The following is a 25,535-nucleotide window of genomic DNA, read 5'->3' on the forward strand; positions in this document are numbered from 1 at the left end:
GTTTGTTAAAGACTGAAGATTTGTGTCTCCCCTAAACTTATATGTTGAAGCCATAAGCCTAGGTGATGATATTTTCATGGTGTTAGTCTGGGATGAATGCATGATGAGGGAAGGATGTTAATGTATATGAGTTAGTGTTTTTCTTAAGACAGATTGGAATGGCTTATTTTTGTTCTCTCTTGCACATGAGGACTTGGGGAGGACTCTGCCTTCTGAAAGCCAGGAATAAAACCTTCACCTCCAGTGGTATTTGCTAGAATCTTGACCTTAGACTTCCTGACCTCCAGAGCTATGGGAGAAATCCTCTTTTGGTTTCCTTTTATACTTCTCAATCTTTTTAATTTTGAATCTCATCCCACAGCCAGTAGGAACCGGTTTTGAAAGAGTGATCTGGAGGGGCTGGAGAGATGGCTCAGTGGTTAAGAGCGCTGCCTGCTCTTCCAAAGGTCCTGAGTTCAATTCCCAGCAAAACATATGGTGGCTCATAACCATCTGTAATGTGATATGGCGCCCTCTTCTGGCTTGGGAGTACATGCAAGCAGAGCACTGTATACATAATAATAAAGAAAGAGTGATGTAGATAAGCTGAGAAGTGGTGTTACAGCAGGGTAGTGTGCTGGAAGAACACATGATAATAGCAGAACCCTGAGAGAAGGCTTAGGATCCCAAGAGGGTAATGGCACCTTTATCATCCCCAATGGTCAAACGAGAACACCGAGGAAAGCAAGAGGAGGGGAAAGACATGGCCGAGCAGGGCCTTAATCCTAGTGGTGAAACTGATGGGGAGGTTTTGGCATCATGTGAAAAATGCAAGGCAGGATGCTTTGTGAACTAGGGGCAAGGAAGTCTCAGGGCCATAACTGGATGAGCCACAAACCAGGACATCGCACAGGGAAAGAAGAGCTGAAGGCAGTGTAGAAGGTTCAGGCCACACTGTAAAAGGGACCTGTATGACTCCAAACAAGAAACAACAAACTATAATGTCAAAGAAAGTATGCAGGAGTTGAGGAAATAGGACTTTTAAAAGTTTCAGACCACTGAGAGATAATTGTCTCAAAGATAAATAAATAAAAAATCATGGTGGGTGAGCAAATCCTGAAGAACAACTCTTGACATTGGCCTTTGGCCTCCACACACAGGGACACGTGCACACACACACACACACACACACACACACACACACACACACACATACACACACACATGCACTCACACACAGATTAAGTTAAACTGATGTTCATTAAAGATAAGGCATTAAACCTAATGACCAGGCCTCTTCTTTTCCAAATTCGTTTGATATAATGTGTGTGTGTGTGTGTGTGTGTGTGTGTGTGTGTGAGAGAGAGAGAGAGAGAGAGAGAGAGAGAGAGAGAGAGAGAGAGAGAGAGAGAGAGAGAGAGCACAGCACACATAGAGACCAGAAGAGAGTGTCAGGTGCCCTAGAGCTGGAGGTTAAAGCTGGGTCTCAGACTCAGGTCTTCTGGAAGAGCAGATGATGCTCTAAACTGCTCAGCTGTATCTCCAGCCCCCACAGCAAGGCACAGCAATGGCTGTGCATGGGATTATGTTGTGAAAGAGGGACCATTGCAGGAAAATCATCAGAGTAACCACGGTTCTGGAGGAATAGCACCGCTCAGCTGTGAGTGCGAAATCCAACAGACAGGACAATTCAAACAGCAATGCACAGGACAGATATTAAAACACACACACAAAAACGGAGCAGCACCACAGGTCAACCCAATCCCAGTCTTTAGGATGGAGAGCCTCATCTATGTCCAGAAGAATATATCTGCCGTTGTCTTTAAATTTTTTTCAATTTTTCTCTATGTAACCAATTAAGCCAGGTTCATTTTTATGTACCCAGAAATCAATAATTTGCATCGTTTTGAAACTGAATTCTGTTGCTTCTTTAATTAGGATTTTTAAAAACTTTTGCCTCCACTAGGATCCCAGTCATGTCTCTGAGTCTGTTGACCTGGTTGTCGAACTGCAAATTCCCCACTTTTTATCAACTCCCTGATGAAATGCTAACGGATAAAAGGCCTTGCATCTCAGTGCAGAATCTTCAGAGGTCATAAGTTTATGCCCTGTGGATCAGCTTGTTAGATCAGTACTGCGCCCCCTACTGGAACATCTCCTGCCTTTTATGCTCTGCTCAGACAGAGATTCTGGAACACAGACAGGGTTCATTAGGCTCAGAAGAACAGGAGATTCAGTGCTCTTCCACGATGTCAGTCCCGAGCGTGTAAGGAGGCTTTGAACAATTCGTCCTCAGGAATTCCTCACCTTTCCTGGTCATTGCACATCTACCCCTCGACATGTTCCTGACCACAGCAGAGATCTACATAGGGAGCTTGAGCCTGATGTCCAGATTGCCAGCATGCAAGCTAACAAACAAATTTTTTCATCTTATAAAATATTGAAGCAACATTTTTCCTTTACAAAATTTCACCCTAAAAAAAACTTCTCAAGAAATTTTCACACTGCTGCTGTAGGCACATCAATAAATCATTTTGGTATCTAGATTTAAGTTCAACTCAAAATACAGTTAAAAATCTTTTCTCCCAGCTGAATATGATTGCAAGTATCTGCAATTTCAGCACTGGTCATGGAGACGCAAAAGAAACTCTGTGGATTTGAGATTAGCATGGACTAGACAGTGAGTTCATGTCCAGCCTGGGCTACATAGTGAAATCCTGAAAAACAAACAAACACTGAAAGGGAAAGATAATTTTCCATATTATGGTAGGTACACACACACACACACACACACACACACACACACACACACACATACACACACCGATATATGTACACATTATTCTATATGAGCAAAAACATTATAAATTAAGTATATATACTACTCTTCATGAAAAAAAGATAACTTCCGAAGATTTTACAGAATTGTGTCTGAATTAATTAAGTTATAATACTTGTTTTTCTGGGAAAAATTTGAATTTTCAAGAGGCCGAAAGACTAGGAGATATGAAATATTGTGCGGTTGTATTCTCATTTCTGTTTTATGTAGTGTTTATCTTCTTACTCGAAATAATTTCAAAAATGGAAAAGGAAATTCTAATGACTCAAGATGTAGGAATTTATGAAGCAGTAAAAGTTAAACTTGGTAAGTAGCATGCCCTGCACCAGTTCGTTTCATTAGGTACAAGCATGGCTGCTAATGTAAGTCCACCGGCATAGCAATCTCACTAAAAGCAAAGCATGAATAAGAATGCATAAAATCAGCAACACCAACAGAACCAACGTCAAACAGTATCCTTTCTGAAGTTGAATGCTTTTTAATAAAATAGGATCAATGTTTCCTTCCTATTTTGTCAAAGACAAACATTTCAGAGATAGTGACTCAAACCACGTCTTCTGTGCTCGTGTCTCCTTTTGAGGGATTCAAATGTTCTTCTTCCCTTTCTAGTTTATGGTAGAGTTTTCATCACAGGAAAGGTGAGGGCAAAGCCACAGCATCCCAGTCCCACTTCCCTTCACAGCAGAAGCTGAAGGAAGGCATCACACTCACACTTTTCCGTGTCTTTTGGTAAAATAGAAGATGAAGGGTTTTGGGTTTTTGTTTTGTTTTGTTTTGACACTTGTTTCTCTCTTATTCTTTTAAATAGTCATGCATTAATTGTACAAAGTAGTGGATCCACTGTGACATTTCCATACTGCATGTAATACACAATGATCATATATACTTCCTCTTTTGCCCAGCTCCTCTGCCCCTTATTCTTTCACGACCTTACACGTTTCTTCTGTTAGCTTTGTGTCAACAGTTTGCTCCCAAAATTCTGTATTTGAGGGAAAACATGGAACATGTGTTTCTAAGTATGGTTTATTTCACCACACGTGGTCTCTCTTTGCACATGAATGAAAGGCTTTCTCTGTGCTAGCCCAGTCTTTTTATTAAGGGGTTGTTTTAATATCAGTAACCAAGATTAGCTTTCCTGGTATTATGACCATCACGAGCCCCTCTCAAGGTCCCCGGTACTCGCAAAGCTTTACTCTACCTAGAAAGCCATTTGTTAAAATATATGCTACTATGATTCAGTAGATTAAGAAAGCTAAGTTCGGCGGCTGACAGCTTTAGTTACTTAACCCATGGTATTTCGGATTTGAGGTGGTGTTGGTTATTCCACCAGTCAGAAAGTGAGACGAGGAAACGGAGAGCATGATGGGAAGCAGAGAGAGCAGGCCCGTCTCCTCCTGGGACGGAGAGCTCTCTCTGCAGCAGCGTATAAACGAAGTGTTCATTCTCCCAGAGTTTCGTGGCTTCTTTTCTGCCTAAAATGGAAGCAGGCATTGGCACTGTCCTTTAGGAGAGTGGACACAGAATGAGGAAGTATTTTAACAGTGTGACTAGTTTCCTATTTTCTGGTATTTTGCAGGCACGCAGTTGTGGACTGTGTGGCTCTGGGCTCTTAAGCTTCCATGCTTGACAAAGGACCATAGAATAAAGGTTCCAGACCCAGGCATTCTGTGGTCGCAGAACGCTGCCCTTTGACTCATTCCTCATCATGCGCTAAGTCTGCAAGCATAAGGACAAACCAAAGCAAACGTGTCCTATTAAATGACCATAATATGCAAAGACATTTTGTATGGAAGTCAGTTTTGAATTTCCTTTTAAAAATTCATCAGAATGTACACATACATTTATTTTTTAAGGAAGTGCAATTAACTAATAATAAAATTTTCGAAAATTATATTCTAATAAAAAACATGATACTCCTAGAATTTGCTTCTCGTCTACTGGTGTACCTGGGGAAGAATTATTCAGCAGAGTCTCTCATGAATATATATAAAACCCAGCAGGAAATAGACAAAATTTCAAAACAAGATTGTTCTGCAAACAAAATCTAATTCATCAGTGATTGAACATGATATAGATTCAACCAGATAGTGCAGTGGGAAAGGAAATGAGAAGACATAAATGCCTCTGAGAGGAAAGCTTGATTCTGTCACAGCATTTGGAACCTACTAGAGGGTCTGAATAGACTTAAACTTTAGCAGAAGTCAGTGCAAGCCTGTGTATGCACCCCGGGGCCACTCGTCTCTGGAAAGACACCTGCATTAATTGGAGAGCCTCACAGGGTACGTCTTTCACCAAAACACTGCTCTAGAGGATGCCTGAGGTTCCCAGCAGCTCCTGTAAAATAGGGCTAAGGTCTCTGCTTAACCAAAGCACACTTCCAAATAGTAACAGAGAAACCATAGCTGGTCAGAACCACCTGAACTCTTGGCCATGCATTCTGCCTGGCCCTGAGTGTACCCCATTGCTTTGATCAGGTCCTTTCTTTGTCCATCAGTCTTAAAATCAAAAGAACAGAAACCCCAGTAACCTTAGCTCTTACAAGTAAAATGTCTTCTCTTTTCATGGACCCCTCCACCAGCTCAGGCTAAGCTTTTGGCTGCTAGAGGTCTTGCACACGCTCTCTGGAGAACTAACGTCAGTTTGCTTCAGGGCCGTGACATCTGGTAGACTCCAGAACTGGTCCTTTGCACAGAATGACAACTTTAAGCAAACTTATTCAGTTTAAGAAGGAACATAAAGCCACTCAGTTGTTTTAAGAAGGAGCTTGATTCCTCCATTAGAGTCTCTGGGCCCAATCTGTCTGCCAAGCAGTTAGGGATTCTGGCCCCAAACTGCATGCCGAGCTCCACCCGAGTCTCCAGGGCGGAATTGTGCACCGAGCTCAGATATACAGGGGGAGGTAATTCCCCTCAGGAACAGTCATAGGGGAGGGGAATAAAGGGAAAATGGGAGGGAGGGAAGAATGGGAGGATACAAGGGATGGGATAACCATTGAGATGTAACAAGAATAAATTATTAAAAAAAAGAATTTATATATATAAAAAAGAAGGAGCTTGAAGTTGGAAGGGAAATGTGTTAGTGGGCATGGCCAGGGATGGAGGAAAGGGAGCAGAGCTGCAGCTGATCAAAACACATAGCACGCATGCTTGAAGTTCTCAAGTATGAAAAATCACATACATTTCCTCAAGATTTTAGAAGCTGTGGCTGTGCTCTGTGCAGGTACCCACCCTCTGCCTCAGTGTCACCACGGCTGCACTGCTTCTCAGGTGCCCACCCTCTGCCTCAGTGTCACCACGGCTGCACTGCTTCCCAGGTACCCACCCTCTGTCTCAGTGTCACCACGGCTGCACTGCTTCCCAGGTACCCACCCTCTGCCTCAGTGTCACCATGGCTGCACTGCTTCCCAGGTACCCACCCTCTGCCTCAGTGTCACCATGGCTGCACTGCTTCCCAGGTACCCACCCTCTACCTCAGTGTCACCACGGCTGCACTGCTTCCCAGGTACCCACCCTCTGCCTCAGTGTCACCATGGCTGCACTGCTTCTCAGGTGCCCACCCTCTGCCTCAGTGTCACCACTGCTCCACTACTTCCCCGTTCCCTGAGCTGGAAGCATCTCATGGGCAAGCACAGCGTTTTTTTTTTTAACATTTGTATCCTCATCGCTCCATGCCATGCTTTGTATTTATGAGATAAAACAAACATATCAATCAATGGCAAACAACAAGGAAACAGGAAAGCATGGGGACCCCAGCATCTCTATAAAAGGAAGAAGTTCACCTTTTATTATTTTCCTCCCCCCTTAGCTTCCGCTTACATTTTTGTGTTTATTTTTTTTGTTTTTATGCCTCTTAAACTCTAGGACCAAGTTTTAGTACAAAAGACACCCTTTTCTGGCCCTGCTCTCAATTCTGTCCCCCTTTTTTTTCTTCCATAAAGCTCCTCCAAAGCTGTCCTATTAAATTTAATAAACTTCTTTCCTTTATGTGGACCACAGTAGGCACACTTAATCATAACTACATCAAACCCTCGCTGCAACTTCTGTCTCCAAGTTACCTGCCAGTACTTAGATTCTTTGAAAGAAGACGTATACTTGCCATTAATTCCTAGAACAATGCTATTTTAAGTCCTTAAAAATACTTGTTGACTTTCAAGGGCTTAGTCTTGTCTGAGTAAGCCGTGAGTCACAGAAGCCTTTCGGTAGCAAACGGAATACTTTGCACAAGCGTGTTTAGCAGACACTCTCCAGCTCTCATACCGGAGAGGCTGCCATCCATTCCCAGCGTCACTTGACTCTCTTGCAGGTGAAACACGTCTTTGGAATTGATATTCCTTTTTTTCTTCCTTCCACACTGAAAGAAAGTCAGTGAAATTCCTACTCTTTCAGAAGAAAATCACGTATCTTTATTCAGTTTCCTCCACCACCATTAAACCAAAGGTTCAGTTTGACATTTGAATATGAAGGAAAAAAATAGTAAGCACACTTGATAGAACTGGGTTGGAAGCGAGAGAGCAGGGTGTGTGCTCCTCCAGCCTTTGCACTCTTGCTTGTCCTCAGCTTCTGCCTCACAAATGACTTAGGCAATGTCTTTGTCATGTACAGCTGCTAGGAACTCGCCTCACCCTTGGCTTTCTCAGTGTACACTTTATTCTCCACTTCTGAAATCTGTGGAATGGGAAGATGTGGACGTTGCAATCTGCTGTCACATGCAAGCGCAGCTTCCACACGTGCGCTGAGGTGCTTTCCAGACACCTTGCTCACCAACCAACCTCTCCATCCCATTGGTAACCAGCATGGACCTGCTGACTTGACCGATCTGGCATCACTTGCTTGAAAGTGAACACCAGCGTCAATAATGTACTTTTCGCTATTCCTCCACTTGCGATCCCTTTTGCTTGTCCTGGGCAGAGGAGCACAGCTCCTTTAAAATGTATGCATCGGGGCTTATTTTATGTTGAAACCAACACAGCAGCAGTCCGTGCACACTTATTTATATAATTGTATTAATTTTTGTGGTGTTGATGAATTGGCAAGGTCTTTCTGCTTTTGACAGAAGAAGGCCATGCATTTATATTAGTTAAAAAAAAAAGTCAGGAAAAGAAGTCAGGGAAGCGAAAGGGAAGAAAGTGAAAGGAGAATATCAAGAGATGAAAGAAACTTGAGAGAGTTCCCGGTATGCATCTAAGAGAAGACAGCAGGGTGCCAAGGGCGGGGAGGTGAAGGGAGGACAGGCACAGATAGGTGAGTTATTATTATTCACATGTCAGAGTCTTTCCAACAGCATGTTCAGGTCTCCGGGGCACAATGCAAGGCTCACCTCTCAGCTACACTTCCGGTTGTTTATGAAAGGTTAAGGATCCACCGAGCATCCCTGAGAGACTCTGCTTAGGAGCAGACAGCTAAAGCTAGCGAGTAACACCACCAACGTCCACTGACGGAGGTGGCAGCGTGTTGAGGGCTGCAGGCTGTTGACTTCCTGTCTACATTAGAAGGGCACTGAACAGCGTGGAGTCTCTTCCCATCCCCACGGCTTCCGTATTTCTGCCTCAGTAGATTTTGATTCTTTTCCTTCCAGTGCGAAATTGGAAACAAATGAAAGAGCAACGTTCCTTTCTCCTTATCTGTGCGTTTACAGAGCCTCCAGGATGAAAGCACAGGGACTTTTTCCTCCCCGATGCTGACACAGATGGAGCGGTCATGTCTGATACCATGACTAGTCTATCACGGGATTTCTTCTCTGACCTCATCCAAGATGGGATCCTCTTAATTTACCTCCCAGCTGTCTCATTCCCAGCAGGACATAAATGCACTGCTCATGAAAATTTCCCATGTTCTTCCGCAAAAATAGAAAAAAAAAAGTAAATGACACTAGTGTAGGTTGTTTCAAAACAGTCACAGTAAGTAATTATGATTTATCCAAATTAGATGATCGATTGGTAAAATTCACTTATTGTATTAAATAGGTCTAAAGCATGTCAATTTTTAGGTTTATTTTCTTAGTGAATTGGATGGAACTTTTTGAACTGATGAGCTGTTCAAGTAATTGGTGGCATTGGTTCAATATGACGTGGTTCCTGACTGGAAGATATTTTATTCATATCAACAAACATGCAGGGATGTCATAATATTTTATTAATTTTTGTAATTTATATAGCACATCTATTATGTTCAATATGAGAAAACAAAAAATAAATAAAGCTGCTAAGTGACCGAAAGATTAACAGACTTTCTACGCCTTACCACTATAAAGAGCTGTGTGGTCCTGGCATCTGTCTTGTGACTTTGTCACATACGTATGACTTCCCCTGGTCGTTCTTCGTTTGTTATGGATCTTAACTCATTTCTCAGATGTCTCTGAGGAATAGTCAACAAAAAAAAATCCATCCAATATTTTCACAATGTTAAAGATGCCACTGCCCAGCAAGCAGATATGCCTATCTTGTTTCTCTGACTTACTGGATTATCAGTTTGTTGAATGCTTTCAGTTCATTTGTGGGGGCATTGAATCATTAAGTCAGCAACCTGCCAAAAACTGCCTCCTGAGCCTTGGGTCCCCAAGTTACTAGAGCTATTTTTGGAAAAAAGCACAACAGTAAGCAAACAGTACGACTGCCTTTTCTGTTCACAGAAGCGGGCTGTGTGTAAAGGTATGCTGGCAGGACTCAGACTGCCACTGTCACCTGCATTCTTCTTCCCTGGGTGAGCCCCACCCTGCTTGACTGCCTACCAAAGTGAAGTGCCATGCTCGTCCTCTGTCTACATAAGCAGCCATACTTGGTGTCAACACAGACCACAGCATCCTCATCCTCCTTGGGTGCTGCGAAGACTTGGAAGAGGGCAACCTCCCAGCTTCCTTGAACAGTAGGCACCAGAGCCATCCCCGTATTACTTTAACTGCAGGGTCCAAGTGGTACTTCTGCAGTGACCACTGAGGGGTCAGTGGGAAGGGAGGTCATCATTCAGCTCCTCAACTACCCTTTCTGGTAAGTCTGAGTAAGATGATAACAATAAAAAGAAAATAACTTTTAAAGGGCTCCATTTTCTGTTTTCAGGCTTTATTGATCTCTTATTTTAGTTCACATTTTAAAGAAATCCTCTTAGGAAATAACAACGGAGCCATAGGCGAAGGGATTTGGGTTGGGGTGAGTACATTTACAATTGCCATTTCTTTAACAATAAAAGGCAACATTGTGATGTTCTGATAATAGGAAAATGAGGATACAAGTAATTTTTAAACCCTCTGGGAAGGGGGATTGGGAAAATGGATGCTATGGGGGAGACTTCCCATCTCCCTTAGCTCCCAACAAGCCCACGGACGTTCTATTTTATATATTGGTAATGGAAGATTCAGAAACCAGATCTATTTCCAATCTGGGCTTTTTGTTGCTATCTATATGCTTTAATCTTAGGTCAGAGTGAAGTTTTTTTTTTTAGATGACTAAGAGTTGGCATTTCTCCTTAAATGGTACATTTATATTAAAGTTCATCTTGCAAATAGCTCAGAGAGAAAAGAATGAGTATGTAAAACAGAAAGCAAAGAAAACCAAAGAATTCAAACCGAGAGGGTACAGATTAATTTGTTCTCTTTCTCCTCACATAAAAGCCACAGCTTATAAGTCTATGCTACTCCACAGAGTTGAAAGACATTCTGCACTTGCATGGAACCATCCTCCTTACTTGTTCAACACTGTAAATTCTCCTCCTGGTGCTGCAACAGTGAGATGAAGTGAGTTCTCTTTTTCCCCTTTCATCTCCTTCCAGGTGATGATAAAAGAAGAACGCCAACATCAAACAGTAGTATCTTGATGGTAGGCTTCTCGGACTCCAAACTCTGAGAAGCTAATATCTATGGATTATAAATATCACACCCAGTGGTATTCTGTCGTGGCCACACACAGTGGACTATGGTGTGTGTTCTGCTATCTGTGGATCTGTGTCACACCCAATTCATGGGTAGATGTTGATGAGTAGCATGTTGAGTAGGACATAAAAATAGGACATCTTCTAATTTACTCTTGTATTGGAGTTTTGTCCCCAGCTAGGATAAATCATAAATAGCCAGATCAAGAGTAAGAGACTTAGGCCAGAAATGCTCCGAAGCAGCAAAGAAATGTCAAGTTGAAAACTCAATGGAATAATTAAAATACTATTTTCACCACATTATTATCACTTACACCAGCATGTTTTACAAAAACCTGAACTTATTAATGTATCAACACGACAGAGGCACAGAATATCGTGACTCGAGAAAGAAACCATCAGGATATCATGTTTAGAATTCCATCCATAAGAAATTAACAGGGAAGATGAGTGGTTTTTTTCCTCAAAAGGTGTTGAAGAAAACATGGATACTTAATAATAGTCTTTCGTAGCCAGATGGAAATGGAGATCAGCTGAGCGAGAGGAGAAACTGTGAAAATAGCTCATCCTGGGGTCTCTCTACCTGTGCAAATAATTAACGTCCATCTAAATGAAAATTATCTTTGAGATCAAGACTTGCTCTATTTAAGTTAATGTGTCAGAAAGGTGGGGAAAACAATTGAAGCAGCCAGTGAGAAAGCTATTAGTGAAATGAGAGTCTAGCTAAACCCTTTTTTTCTATAGAATAAATGCATAGTACATTTATAGAATTTATAAAACTTGGTGCTGTGAAGATTCAAATACACCACCACTTGTTGTACATTCCAGAATGTTATACAACATTCATTCACCGTTTTACCCAATATAAATCGTCTCTTTTTCCAGGACTATCAATTAACTATTGCATACTCTTGAATGGAAAAAATATATATGGGCAAAGGAAGCAGTGTGAAGTGCTAAATAAGGGCAGCAGAAACTAAGGCCCTGATGGCATCCTTCCAGCGCTCTCCATGATTCCCAGACACTACCCGTTCTACCTTGTGAATATTCGACTTCTAAACTTTATTTTTATCCTTGCACTTTCATCCTTTGCGCCGAACTAATTTCCTATACCACCTACCACACAGCTCTCTAAGAATGGCATGTGACAGCGCAGAAAGCAGGCTGCAGGCCCCAGCATACTGCTCAGCAGAGGGCATTACTACCCTTCATTAAATGGAAAAGGCATAGAAGGGCTCCTAGAAGCAGGCCCTGAGCTCTCTGGCAGCATTGGATGATGGATCTGTAGCCATCCACATCTCACTATAGCTATTATGAGCTATAGTATAGCTCAGTGATTTAGCCAAAGACACAATGAGTTCTCCCCGACCTAAGCATCCTCTTTTCCACTGGCCATCATCTGGTGCATCTTATGGGTTGACTTTAATAGATCTGCTGAAAGGAAGGAACATGCATAGCACAGTCTACCCTGCCTACACACATGAAGACCAGGCACATCAGAAGAGTGAGAGTGAAGTAGACTCCAAACAGTTTTCTTTTCTGCTGATGTTTACCTTTCCCCTGTAGTTTAGTCTTCTTCCATGTCTGTGACTCCATGAGTTCATTGCTCATAGAAACAAAACACAGAGAGAAATTCTGATGAGGAAACTACCAAAAACGAACAGGAAACAGGCAAGAGTCAAAACAAGAAACTGCATCAATAGGTCCAGATAATGGAAATTCAAGGAAACCATGCAGAAAGACATGTAACACGGAGGAGGAAACTGATGTCATTATGGAATCAACTACATCATTTGACCCTAAACATGACATGTGCAAAAAGACAATTGCAAAAGGGACTTCACATCATGCTAAACATATGTACAAGTTTTATCTGCCTAGAAAATAGATCACCAAGGTTTTAGTAGTGACATCTCTCTCCATCTAATAAAGAAATTGTTACCCTTGCATCATATTGCTCTGGTAGCTTATTAAAGTGCCAGCTCATGGTCTGTACTGCCTCAAAAACAAACAAAAAACAAAAACCTACTAATCTGACTGATAAAAGCAACTGAGCCCTAGAAGCTGTATTTGGGGAAAAAGTCACTCTTCTAGCTTGATTTGTTGTTTGTTATGCAGTTAATCAGCTCAGTTCTGACACAGGCTCCCCTGTCAGCATTAGAGTGGCACAGCCAAAGAAATGTGGAGCTAGGAAAAGGCATCCACTGCTTTGAGTCATTATGCACTTGAAACAAATTTCTAGACTTTACCTTATCTTTACTATTATCTTTAGCATAATGTTTTGCATTTAATAAGGATAGTGCATGGCACAATTATATGTTTGTTTTATATTGTCATACTATAAACAAAAAAACTATTTGTCCTGTGTCAAATATTGGACAGCCACAATTGGGTGCGTCCTTGATGGATTTGCTGTTTTCTCATTTCAAATCCCCATAAAACACTAAGCACTATTTTCTGCTCCTTTCTTGCAGTCAGACCACGGCCCCAGAGTTCTTCTCACAGAACATGTTGTGCACTCTGCCCCAGTCACACTCAACACCCATGACTTCTGGTCAGTACTCATGTATTACGAGAGATAATGCAAATGATAGGGAAGAAAGCACAAGAAGGGAAGATGTGTGGTGGGTCCTCAGAGGCTGGGACCTCAAAAGAGGAGCATGCCTACAGATCCCAGTCGGGAGGGGGGCATCTAGAGACTAAAAAAAATCCCCTCACATGGCCAAGGGTTTCTGTTTAGGCTATGGGTGAGGGGGGCTAGGGGCGGGAGAGGCAAAGGATGAGAAACGCACATGTCCACCAATAACTTCTACTTGAGACATTTCTTTCATCCCCAATGCCAAGACTGTTTGAGGGAAGCACTGGGAAATGGCAGGTCATCCCCTCCTGGCCTCTCTATCCCCCCCCCCATTGTCACTTTCCTCACATGCAATTAGAGGAAGTGGGAAAAACAAATCTGTGTGTTATAAACACCGCAAAACTAAGGCAGAGCACTCTTTAATAATAAATTCTCCCCCCAGCTGAATAGGCAGCCAGCCACTCTAGCAGGTCAAATTTGATTATTCTTGCTTCCAAGTGTCATTCTCCTTCTGTGTATCATGTGCCTTACACAAGGCTTCAAATCAAATCTACACCCACCCTCCCTTTCCCCACACTGCGTTCTCTGGGCTGTTTCTTACTTTATGAGTATTTCCTCTCCACATTACATGACGGTGGACAGGGATGTCTTGCAATTGTTGTACTCAGTCTGTTTTGCTTCACTTCTCCCAGAAAAATGAAAGTGAACTAACATAATCCATTCTGTCTGGGAGCTTTACATGGTCCTGTGCAAATGGCTTCACCCACCTATAATCAGTCATCAGCTATCCACTCTCAACCAGTGAAGGTCACTACAAACTACCTTCCAACATCAGAGTCACCAAAATGACAAGAGGACAGTGAAAGAACGCTAACAAAAACCAAAACAGTTTGGCATCTCCAGATCCCAGCAATCCCAATGAAAACAACCTGGAGAACCTAACAGCAATTGATAGTCAAGAAAATGACCTCAAGTCCTTAGTAAAGAAGATGATAATGGAAGAAACAAATAAATCTGTAAAAAAAAATGCAGGAGGAGGCAAACAAGGTGGCTGAAGATTTAAAAGAGTCATATAAAGAGGCACTTGAAGAATTTCAGAAAATATAAACAACCAGATGAAGGAAATCATTAAAACAGTTCAAGACATGAAGATAAAAATGGAAGCTATGATACAGGAACACACAGAAGAAAAACGCAATCAAGAGGCATCAGAGAAGAAAGCAAGCATCTCAAAGGTGGCCTTATCTAGCAGATTGCAAGAAATGGAAGAACGAATATCGGGACTTGAAGATACAATCACAGAACTGGAAACAACCATCAAGGGAAAAGCTAAATCTGAAAAGTTCCTGACACAGAACATTCAAGAAATCAAAGACACCATGAAAAGACAAAACTTGAGAATAATAGGGATTGAAGAAAGAGAAGGCAACTGACTCCACAGCCCAGAAAACATCTTTAATAGAATAATAGAAGAAAATTTTCCCAATTTGAAGAAGGAGATGCATATGAGCATACAAGAGGCCTACAGAACACCAAATAGAATAGACCTGAAAAGAAAAATCTATCTGCTCTTAATATGGTTTCTGGAAATCTAGAAGCAGACAAGGGCTTTAAGCACTGAGCAATCTCTCTGGCTCCATTTGATCATTCAAAAAGTGAAATAGTATTAGAAAAGTGTTATATGCTGAAATCGCTTATTTTTAACTTGTTTTGTGGGTTTTTTGTTTATTTGTTTGTTTGTTTTTTGTTTTGAAAAAGTATCTCTTATAGTTCAGGCTGGCTGTAGGCAAAACTACCTTTGATTCCTGCTATTCCTGCCTTTACCTCCAGAGAATGAATTTATAGGCATTTACCTTTATACCCAGCTTAAGGTTGATAATCCTTATTTTTGCTTACTTTTTTCTTTTTCTTTTTGAGATAGCTAAAGAACCAAGGATTTTTGTTGACTCATGAATTAAGTCACCAGTTGTGACTCAGAGCTCAGTATCAATTATTTTTAAATGATTCAAAACAAGAAGGTATGGGCACATGTGGTGTTGGTTTCTGCACTAAGCATTTCATTATCGGGCATGGGAGAACTCCACATCTCCCAGTCTCTCTCTTCTCTTTAAACATGAGGATAATTATGCGCACATTCTGGTGCTGTTCAGATCAATAAATGATACCATTTACCTACACTGTGATATATTGGTTTCTGACTCCTTTCCTCTCTTCTCTAATTGGACCTTTTTGATGAGCCACAGACAGAAAGACACCATCTTTCTAAGGATCCTTCCCTCTGTCTTTACATGACTAAGCATAAATGTCCTTCAAGTCGTTACTTTACATGGCTGAGTCTGTCTTGCTGCTCTTCTTGGCATCTGTCACCACTCCGCAGATGTACTCGCTTTGCCTAAGGTCCTCTCTGCCTCTCCCTGGCTGTCTTCAACAGCTCTCCTGCACTCCTTCATCCACGGCTCGACTGGCCACTGCCTTACTTTTTCTGTATCAGTGGGAGACAGCTCAGACTCTCATTTTCTGTACAAGACAAGTCTGTAGTGGGAGAGACGGTCCATTTCATTTTTTATTATTTTATTGCTATTGCTTATTTTTTTTTACTTATTGCTTTTATTGTCTTATTGTTCCTATTTTTAGCCAAATAAGAGCCAAGTAACAGTCTTTTCATTTAATCCGGCCACTTCTTCAATTGCACAGTTCTCCATCCAATTTAGACTGATGTGGATCTTGAAATATTTGTCTGCACTTCTGATTCCATTAGCCATTGGTTGTCCACTCCTCCAATGCTCAAAACTAGCATTTCCTGAGACTTTGTAACTCCATCTGTCCTCATTCTCACTTGTTTTCAGGGTCCCGCCTCATTGCATAAGATTGACCTATTAATAAAGCAGAGTTGCTGCTTCCTTGGGGGCTACAGAGATGACTCTGTGGATAAGTGCTTGCTGCACAAATATGAGGACCCAAGTTCAGATCTCCAGCACCAACAAAGAGTTTCACATTGTAAAGATGCCTATACTCCCAGCTCTGGGAGGATGGTGGTTTCCTGAGGGTTCCCTAGCTAACTGGCTCCTCTAGTTAGTCAGAAAAATATAGGTTCAATGAGAGAATTTGACTTTCAAAATGTAGAAAGGATAGAAGAAGATACCTAAAATTGATTGCTGACCTGTACATGTACATGTGTGGCACATGTGCACCTATACCCATACTTACATGCATGCACATAAACAATCCCTACAAACACACACACACACACACACACACACACACACACACACACACACACACAATCACTACTTCTTTGGAGTGTTGCTCTTTGATCATCTCTCTGATTACAGCTTAGTACACTAGCTCTCTATTTATCTTTACAATATAGAGGCATCTTAACCGAAGGAAGAGTCTATTGGAATTATTGACTGTAGTTTCATGTTTCCTTCTAGGTCTTACTCAATACTCCGGTGTTTTGCCTTTCTGACAGGTGAACTCGCACCACTTACTCCTTGTCATTGCATAGAACAATCCGTAGTGTGCAGTACACCCCTTCAGATGCTCTAGTGTAGATCCAGCTTAGCCCACTACTGCCCAGGCAGCCAGCCACAAGACCTGGAACCAGGAGCAAGACAAGTTCTCTATACTCATCTCTTTCTAGACTTCAACTAGCTAGTTCAAAGCTGCAATGATCTCTCAAATGTCCTCTGTTATTGCAGGCATCTCTTGTCTCCCACACTGTACATTAATGGAGGGGATCTCAAGACAGAAATCTCCAGTCATTCCTCTTTGTAACATGTTGACATTTCTCCAAATGACCCTAGGCATTTCTCTTGGCTTGATGGAAAGCAACATCTCCTGGCTTCATTCAACTACCTGGCCTATAAGCTTCAGTTTCCAGGTCCTTAATCTTTGCCTTTGTGCCCACAAATTAATAAAATCATCATCATCATCATCATCATCATCATCATCATCATCATCATCATCAATGGAGGAAATAGGTATTTCAAAGCAAACAGAATTCCTTAATAGAAACTCCATGCAAGAGGAATTTCTTCCAGGATAACAGGTACATGACAAAACTAAGGAGGCATTCTGGGCAGATGGCCAAACCCAGGATGATGTAAGAGCTCCAACAAATTCCCCACAACGGAGACCATGTCATTACTCAGAGAGCAATCTATAATAATCACTTTACTGAATATCTACGTAACCTTTGTTGTCAAAATGAAGAAAAATCTATATATCGCAATTGTCAGATTTTTATTTGTTTGTGCTCTTTCTCTGACACTGATTTCACCCTACTTCCAGATCCTAAGAAAATGGGAGGACGTAAGGAAAGGAGGTACATATGTGTTTCCTACATCAAATGTCTGCCAGTTTCCTTGATGTTTCACTGTGATCCCTATCTGAAAAAAAAAGATGTCCCCCACAAAATCAAGAACAGTATTTTCTTTTCTTTTTTTTGACTTTTAAATGTATATTTTATTATTACTCAAAATAATAATAAAATTATAACTCAATTAAGGCAATGTTCAAAGGCTAATTTTATGTGCACTAGAAGTTTATTCAGTAGACATGCACACATGAACTTCCTTTTGGAGAAGTTCTTGAAATACCTACTTTTCTCCCTCAGAGTCCTGCACTTTAAAAATTTTAATCTGCTACTATGTAATAATTGTGTATATTTATGGAGTACATTGTGATATTTCAATACATATATGAGATATACAATATTCTATCTAGTTCTTACATTGTCACTACCTAAGTCCATTATTACAATTCCATAGTCATTTTGCAATGGCAAGATAAATTCTTAGGGTTTATTCTGAGTTAATAACATAAAATTAACAGTGCATACTATGTTAATCATAGTTGTACAAAAATTATAATTAGTCAGTATGAACAGTATTTTCAAAGTATTCTGAAGTACATGCTGCCCATGAGCATAAGGTTGGTCATGTCCTTTCACAGTCTCCTGAGACAATGGTGGTTTTATGGATACTATTACTGGGAGAGATAACCAAAAGCTATCTGCGTACTCAAGGCAGAGGATCTTATTTGAGGAGAAACTTTAGTGGAAAGAATCCAGGGTTCTCCTCCCTGGACAAATGGTCCACTGGCTGTCATATTTCTCCCGGATGCTGTTCTTCCAGGCTGTAACCAACCAAAAGTCCTCTAGTCTAACAGTGCTGCCATCCCAGGTCAGAGAGGGCTTCTCTTATTCCTTTGCACCCCTTGTGAGGAAAGTGCTTCCTCTAAAAACCCGTCTATGTCTCTGAGCTTGATTCTAGATCCATGTCATCATATAGGCTTTTAGTGAGTGTTAGGCTTCTTCAGATTTGAGTGACGTCTGAGGAGAGTATCACTCTTGAGGTGGTATGCATACAGTGATCACATGGAACATAGTTACCAGGCTAATGTATACACTGTAATGGCAGTGAATAAAAACCAACGCAAACACTAGTTTTCAATTTCATCTACTATGTTCTCATTCACAAGAAATCTATGAAGGGCTGGGCAGAGCGATACACACCTGTAATCCCAGCACTCTAAGAGGCAGAGGGAGCTGGATCTCTGTGAGTTCAAGGTCAGCCTGGTCTACAAATCAGGTCTATGACAGCCAAAGCTACACAGAGAAACCCCATCTCAACATCCCTTGTAAAGAAATCCATGAATAAAAAAAACCCATGGGTTCTTCCATACACAAACCTATGCTTAAAACAGCAGTGGATATTCTAATATTCAACAGTTAGACCAACAAAAATGTACGATTACATGCTGGAAAGGATGTGGAGAAAGAGGAACACTCCTTCATTGCTGGTGGGAATGTAAACTAGTACAGCCACTTTGGAAATCTATCTGGCACTATCTCAGAAAACTGGGAATAGGGCTCCCTCAAGACCGAGCTATTCCACTCCTTGGAATATACCCAGAAGATACAACAGCACAGAACAAGGACATATGCTCAATCATGTTCATAGCAGCTTTATTCCTAATAGCCAGAACATGGAAACAGCCTAAGTGTCCCTCAGTAGAAGAATGGATAAAGAAACTGTGGTACATGTACACTATGGAATACTACTCAGCTATTAAAAACAAGGAATTACCGAAATTTGTGGACAAATGGATTGAACTAGAAATGATCATAATGAGTGAGTTAACCTAGAAGCAGAAAGACTCAAATGGTATATACTCACTTATAAGTAGGCACTAGCCCAAGGGACATGTCCTATGAAAGTCTTCACCTACCAGGAAAGTGGGAGAGATGTGAGGACATCCTTTTGGGATTCTAGGTGGGAGAAGTATGGGAGAATGGGGAAATAGAAGGACCCAGAGGGCCCTAGAAACCTGCAAGAAGAACATTATGATGGGCAGATCTGGGCCCAGGGGTTCTGCACAAACTATGGCACCAACCAAGGACAATATGTGCAGTAAACATTGAACCCCTACCAAGATCTAGCTAAGGGACAGGTCATTCTCTACAGAGAGAGTGAAGAGTGGGAACTGACTTTCACATAAACTCTGGTACCCCATATTTGACTACGTCCCCATGATGGGGAGGTGATGGTGGTACTCAGAGGAAGGATAACAGGCTACCAAATAGAGAATCTATACCCTATGATCATATACATGGGGAGGAGGTCCCCCTCAGTCACAGTCATAGGAGAGGGGAATAGGGTGAAAGTGGGAGGAAGGGAGGAATGAGAGGATACAAAGGATGGAATAACAATTGAGATGTAATATGAATAAATAAATAAATTTTAAAAATGAAAAAAAAAAGAAATTATCAAAAGAAGGCCTGTCTTCCAGACTGTTGCATGTGCTATTATTCTGCATGCTAATTCTTGATCTCCTCATAAATACTTTCCAAATCAAGTTCTTACTATTTTATCAGCTTATATTTTGATACTGCTTCCAACTTCGGACTCTGTCACCGTTCTCAGCCTCTTTGCTCCACGTGCCCTGCATTCAGACATTCCCATAATTTTGACATACATTAAATAATCTACTATGTTAACAGCTGTGACAGTTGTACTCCCACATGACAGCTGACACAAATGAGTCCAAGGAGAAGCAATGGATTTGACTACTGTGAGCACAGGTCAGGTGGAAGAAGGGGAAAGAATCTCTACCTTAAAGTTCTCTGGCCAGTTCTTTTTCATGCGTAACACTTTGGCTGTTATTTTCCACCCCATGCAACACAATCTGTGCATGGTAGGGAAAAACCAGGCTGATAATTGGAAGTTATTTGGGTGAATATTAAGAATAGCTTCATGATCTCATGGGATGGGCCTTATATTCTTTGATCTTTTACTTAGCTGGGCTGAATCTTGAAATACAAGCAATGTATGCTTGAATCTTTATTTCAGCTTTTTAAAATCTGGCTTTATTGGTCGCCAATAAAAGAATAACATATCTACCTTTGTGAATGTCAACTGAGAAACCACTGGAAGCATTTACTGTTTAGCCAAGGGCATACCCAAGGGCACCAAATAATGATTGGCAAGACATAATGAATTACTCTTTGTACAGTATAAGGAAAAATGTTCTGACATATTGAGGATGTAAGTCATTTGCATGCTATCCCACATGGCATATGCCATGGAAGGTGGTCAACATTAAGCTTTGTTTCCTTCCTCCTTTAACCCCGTCCCCCATTTGCTGTTGTTGTACCTGAGATCTATCTTACAAAGGGTTCCTCCCAGCCACCCACCACCCATCACTGACGGCCTTTTACACCCCAGGATCTTCCATTTTGAGCTTCTTGTTCTGCTATTTGTAGCCAGACCTTGACACCTGCGTATAATTCTCAGGCCTCTCAGTGGCCTGGGGAACATAGCCCTCCTGTCCTAGCACTCTTTTCTCTCTGCTCTTCTACCCTGTTTCAGGTAAAATCCACCTGAGGGTCAAGCTGGTCTTATATACACGGCCGCCTCCCACTTCAATACCCTCCCCACACCTGAGTCCTTATACCTGCAGGACAGTTGGGGACTATTTCTAGTTTTGCCTTACAGCGATATCTGAATATTTGACCACACATCCCTTTTCCTCCTATGTACAGGTAACTTCTACTATTTCATAAACATATGAAACAGTTTCAACATACTCTACCATCTAGTGTCTCTGCTAGTCCTTACAAATATGCACATTATCTTATTTTGAGGCATTTTTAAAAGCACTTAATGTTTTTCATGAGGAAGCTTATAGGCTATCCGAGTATTGCGTCCATTTCCTTGAAAGTCTTCCTGCATTTTATCCTTAATTCATTAGAGGGTCTCTTCTACTCCTGTCCTAACATGTTTTTTTTTTTAAAGAAGATAATGTCAAGTAAAACACAGAACCAGCCTGAGAGTAGACCTTTGGTCAATGAAATATTAGCCTGCCCACTGTGAAAATCCTCATCAGAATGCACTGTACCATGGGGGTAAAATTTAAAATAACTGTAGAATTCCTCTTATAAGGTAAAGATGGTAGGTTATATCAGCAAAAGAAACCAAATCCTACTCAAGTGAGTCAAATATATGTTTCTACTGGTTTCTTTATTTTTAATTCTGAAGGGAAATAGTTGCAAGCATGGGGTCAACCAGAAATTAAAGAAACTAAACAGGAATCCAGGAACAGCTAGCGCTGTAGTCGAAAAGGACCCACAAAGCTGTGACATGTCTGTGAGATCATGGCTACATCCAGGGTGGCTCTAGAGACAGCCTCAGAACTAGACAGACAACACGAAGACACAAGTTTCAGGAGAGGACCCAGATCGTGAGGACAATCCCTCACAGAGATGGGCTGCGCTTAGCATAGGGAGTTCCCCAACACTGTAAGCACCGAAGAAAATATCAAAATGGCTGCCTGTCATACGCGATAGAGACAGATTCTATGTGATCAGGATTTCGTGACCTCACATCCCCTTCCAGTGATGAGAGTGAGAATCTGACCTGTAAACAACTCCCAGCCTGGGACAAGGATTCCTAAAGTCAGGGGTTATAAAACAAGGTGAAGATACAAAGGAAAGCAACACCTTTTGAAAGATGGAGAAAAGATTAAAGAACTATATACTTTTTAAAGGTCTCTGATTCAATGTCTGAGGTTACCCCTAGCAAGTGCCCCCAAAACCTGCCAGAGCAGGGGTGAAAGCAGGGGATAAAGACACTTGGTAAGGAAAAGCAAAAGCAAAATTATTTCTCTGCTCCACAGAGGCTGATGAGCAAATGGCCTGCCCTGGGGTGATTCTTCCCTGGCAGTGAAGGTGAACCACTGTCACGGAGTGAGGTGATAAACGAAAGGACAAAGGGACAAGTGGAGAACTGAACGTGCCAGGCATCATAGAGAAAGAAGACAAGTTCTGAGTGTGAGAACAGACTTTGGTCCTTTTCACACGCACACACACACACACACACACACACACACACACACGCACATGCATGTGTGCACGTTCCATCTTTCTGAGTGGGCATGCTAAAACTGAATCCTGCAGAGGCACTCTGTTTGCTATTGCATTTTAATAATAGGATCAACAAAGATCCCTAGAACCAGTGGTCAAAAGTGTGCTTCCCAAGGGACAGAAGGATAAGTTTCAGGAAGCTTCTGAGACCCCAAATCCTGAGGTCTACTGTACATCTGTGTATAAAACAGAAGTTGGGGAAAGACTTGCTATGAGACACTTGGATAGGAGTCCCTTATGGAGCCTTGTATCTGCCACAGAGATAGGGCACCTTCAGGGAGATATTGAGGTTATAGGGAGAAAAAAGAGAGCTTATGTACCTTATATACTGTAGAGGGTTTTTTAAATGCATGTATCCTTCAAAGTTCATGTGCAAAATGCTGCACTCAACTTCAAAACGACTGCCAATAACAATAGCCCACCTCTCATGAGATATGGATGTAAGCCGAGCATTTCTTGAAAAGGATGTATGATTATTGCCATGAACTCTTCTCAGTGTCAGAAAGTAAGGTGGAAAGGGTCATGGTTAGTCCTTAGGGAACTGTGGCGTGCGGAGGGACCTCACCATACCAAGGGTACACAGCTGGACACAATCTAGCTGAAGAGTTAATGTCAGATGGCTATGCCCAGAAGTGTCCCTTGTCCCTCTGAACAGTGGACACAAACATGTTCTAGAAATTGAGAAAATGCATTGTCTGCCATGGAGGGGAAGCCTTCTGCAGGGCTTACAATAATGGGTATGACCAAAGTTGTGGCAAGTCGTACAACATCGATCGATATTCACAGTAGTAGCAGTGCCCTTGGCTGTGCTGTCATTATGTTTTGTATTGTTTTTGTTATGTTTTCAGTAAATCGGTCCAGATATATTTACAGTCTTAAAGGAAAACTACTAATTGCAGATTGTAAAATTATACGCCTACCTTGGGGTTGGGAGAAACAAACAGCCTATCATGTAACCCAGGGCCATGCACTTGGCCTTGTCTCAGCCACTGGTTCTGATTGGGACACCTTGTCTATGGCAGTGGCAAGGAGACCAGGACATCCATTCACTCCCCCTTTGCTGATTGCTGACATTTTTGTCCAATTATGGGCTCTTTCCAAGCCAGGCTTACCATTTGATAATGGTCTATTACACCGACCTAACTATGTCCCAGGTATCTTCTGATCCTGTAAGGAAGGATCCTTGATGTTGGCTGCCACCAAACCGTGAAAGTCGGAAGGATCTGGAATGTATTCTGAAAAGCATGGAGGGCACACTGAGAAGATTTAGGCCGGCAGCTGATGCAGCAGTGGTGGTACTTTCAAGACATTAATCTCATCACAGGATGCGGGACAAACGGGACTAAGAAAAGCTTAGTGGTAAGAAGTTCAGATAAGAGGTTAATGCAGTAAACTCGGGCCTAGGGCAGATAAGGGGAAGCATCCACCCTGTACTGGGAACTTTATAGAGAACTGCGTTATTAGCTGGGCAGGGTCAGAGCCCAGGCATACTTGACAGTCCTTCAAGGGGCAGGAAACGTCATGCTTGCTCTTTGTCAGAGATTGCCTAATTACATTTTAGGTTTCTGTCAACTGGCCCTTAAAAAGTGCTTCTTCATGGGAAATAGTGTTTTGAAAACAAATAGAAGTCTGTTACATAAGTGACTCTTTTTCATTTGGTTTCTTTACGTGCAGCATCAAAGCAATGGTGCCCGATGCCCAGTTGCACAGATGAAATATAGAGACTATCGAATGAGGTAACACTCCACCACTCCACGTGTGTTGTATAAACAGGGATGCTTCTTTGTTTAGCTCCACCCTACCCGTCCCCGCTGGAAATATTCCAGCTTGGTTGTGTTTTCCTCAGTCTGTGGTTAGGTAACATCAACCGTGATAACCACATGACAACTGCGGCGGCTAGCTGGCTTTGGCACAGGCGGCATCTACAGCACCCAGCAAGGACTGTAAGCATCATAACAACTCTGTGGCTCATCTGCTGCTGCTAACTCCACTTTGATACAAAATACGTAATGATAAAGAAATTTCCCCCAAATTCATACAACGAGAACACAATACAAAGGTCCTGCTTAAGCAGGCCTTTTAATTTTACAGGAACCATTGGGTAAGGTTTCTTTCGTGGGAACAATTTGCTACAGAGAGGACACTGACCATTTTCTCATCAAGCCACTACCTGTGAGATGGCATCTCTGCCTTTGTGTTATTATTATCAGAATTACGTCTTTGATGCATTAGTTCTGCTTTAAATGTAAATAGCATTAGTATGAACTTCGTTTTTAACTGTTTGGCAGTTCTTTACATTTGTAGAATGAGTTTTAGTCTTGTAAACACTTCATGTTCTTCCCTCATGCCTGTCTCTCTCCTTTTGAATAAGTCTCCAACTTTCATATAAAAAAATGGTGGCCCATTGAGTTTAATTCACATCTCTTGACTGAGCATGTGTGGGAGAGAACTTATCGATGGGGACACTGTTGGTGAGCTTGATACTTCCATCCTATTGCAACTTTAGCAGCAATAGCACTTCTGGGAGGGGTAGACCTCCTGGGCTCCTCCTCCACCCACGATGGATTATTGATAGGCCCAGTGTTGTACTGGTCTTGTGTAGAAATCCTCAGCTATAGTGTGTTCCTGAGTGCAGGGCCACTGTGCCATACCCAGAAGGCAGAGTTTCGCTTCACTTCTCCCGTCTTCTGCCTCTTACACTCTTTCCACTCCCTCTTCTGTAATGATTCTTAAGTTTTGGGGGAAGTGATACATTTGTCCTCTTAGGGCCCAGCATTCCACTATCACTTGTTCTGAGCACTGTGGCTGTTAGGAGTTTCAGCCTGGTCCCAGTCTGGTCCCCTACTGGAGGTT

The 25,535-nt window shown here is 41.8% G+C and overlaps 1 protein-coding gene across 3 annotated transcripts in view; it reads right to left on the reverse strand.

Annotated features, from left to right (window-relative positions):
- The window catches only part of CHRM2 (cholinergic receptor muscarinic 2), a 123,944-nt gene that overhangs the window by 32,268 nt on the left and 66,141 nt on the right, over positions 1-25,535 (reverse strand). The window contains exon 1 of one of the 3 annotated variants that reach the window (XM_084786827.1): positions 12,231-12,252. The exons of the other annotated variants lie outside the window; for them this stretch is intronic. The gene's annotated coding sequence lies outside the window, so the exon portion shown is untranslated. Of the gene's footprint in view, positions 1-12,230; positions 12,253-25,535 lie in introns of those variants that run through there. 3 annotated transcript variants of the gene reach the window in all.

Source organism: Acomys minous (assembly GCF_964271855.1).
Source record: "Acomys minous genome assembly, chromosome: 6".
Taxonomy (NCBI): domain Eukaryota; kingdom Metazoa; phylum Chordata; class Mammalia; order Rodentia; family Muridae; genus Acomys; species Acomys minous.